The sequence below is a fragment of the Crocuta crocuta genome, unplaced genomic scaffold, assembly GCF_008692635.1.
Source record: "Crocuta crocuta isolate KB4526 unplaced genomic scaffold, BGI_CrCroc_1.0 scaffold1133, whole genome shotgun sequence".
Classification (NCBI taxonomy): Eukaryota; Metazoa; Chordata; class Mammalia; order Carnivora; family Hyaenidae; genus Crocuta; species Crocuta crocuta.
In genome coordinates, this window is record NW_027530366.1 from 545,214 (window position 1) to 546,800 (window position 1,587).

At 40.4% G+C, this 1,587-nt stretch overlaps 1 protein-coding gene across 1 annotated transcript in view; it reads right to left on the minus strand.

Moving 5' to 3' along the window:
• Positions 1-1,587, minus strand: part of ZDHHC9 (zDHHC palmitoyltransferase 9) — a 30,707-nt gene that overhangs the window by 17,168 nt on the left and 11,952 nt on the right. The gene's annotated exons all lie outside the window — the stretch shown is intronic.

The window sequence follows — 1,587 nt, forward strand, 5'->3', positions numbered from 1 at the left end:
GGTGAATATTCTTTCATGGTTTTTAAATTCTGTTCCAAAAACATGAATATTAGCAATATAATATTCCATCATATGCATATACTGCAATTTATTTAACCATTCCATATAGTGGGGCATTCAAGTGGCCTCTGGGCTTTTACTATTAAAGTGACGATGCATGGAAAAACCTAAGATATTACAGATAAAGCTTAAATCCTCTTTGATCACCACCCCAATCCCAATTCCCACCTCCCTTCCCCAAGAATATATACGTTTAAAATTAATTTGTAAAACAGAAAGAAAAAAAAGAAAAGAATGTTGAAGTCTGAGCAGTAATTTNTGGGTGGCTCAGTCGGTTAAGCATCTGACTCTTGATATCGGCTCAGGTCATGATCTCACAGTTGTGAAACTGAGTCCCATGTCTGGCTCTGTGCAGAACCTGCTTGGGATTCTCTTTCCCTCTGTCTCTGCCCCTTCTCCCTGTGCATGCTCTCTCTCTCTTTCTCTCAAAATAAATAAATAAACTTAAAAAAAAAGAAAAGAAAGAAAAAGGAAAAAAAATGCCGCGCTAAAAATTCTTCCGCAGTAATTTGTATAACTCTCTGATTATTTTCTTTAGCTAAACTCTAAGCAAAGTGGAATTACTGGGTCAAAGGGTATGAACCCTTAAAGCCCATATTGCTTATTGCCAAAATGCTTCCCAGGCAGATTGTATCAATTTGCATACCCATCCATCTGCAGCATACGAGAATGCCTGTCTCATTGCCCCCTAGATATGCAGGATAATTCTAAAAACAGAATAATTTTTCAATTCACTTTGATTTTTAAAAATATCTACCATATGGAACTTTTTTCCCTTTTTTGCAGAGTGGGGTAGATGCTGTGAAATCAAACAATAATAGTGTGTCACAAGGATGAGGATAGCTGTTCATTAGAGAATGATAAAAGTACCAGCATGCCACCTTAATATTCCTTTGCATGTGCTTTATGTGAAGGCACCTGTGAGATAGAATTCATGGTTTGTCCTCCCCATGAGGCACTATGATACAAGGGAATTGCAGTGTTGCCTTCTGCCCAGCCCCCATGCACAGCATTCAGAACAGGGCTGAATGCAGGTTGACAAAAACTTGCTAACATAAATATACATATGAATTCAAGAATGCACTCTTCTACAGACAGAAACATGCTAAAAGGAGAGGTCACAATGTGACAGCTCAAGCCTGGGCTCCAGGCCCAGTGACCTGGCAAAACAGAATTAACCTTGCTAACACCTGCTGTGAGATGCAAGAGACAAGTCAAGGCATTGCCTTGACCTTCAGTTTCTCCATATGTGAATGGAAAGGAGATGATAAAAGAATAACCCAGAGGGAGAAAAGATGGCACACACAACTTCCCCTCCTATCTTCCTCCTAACTACCCCAGCTTCACCAGGTCTCCCATGAATTCCAGCTGCACAAACACACCTGGCCTCTGCTTTCTCCCCACCATTCCCACCCTCTCCCCATCCCTAAGTAGTTCAAGCTCAGAGGTGCACAAGCCTATGTCCCCTTAGCTTAATTAAAACAGGATGAAATGTTTCAAAAAGAAATTCACTAAGAAGCCACAGTG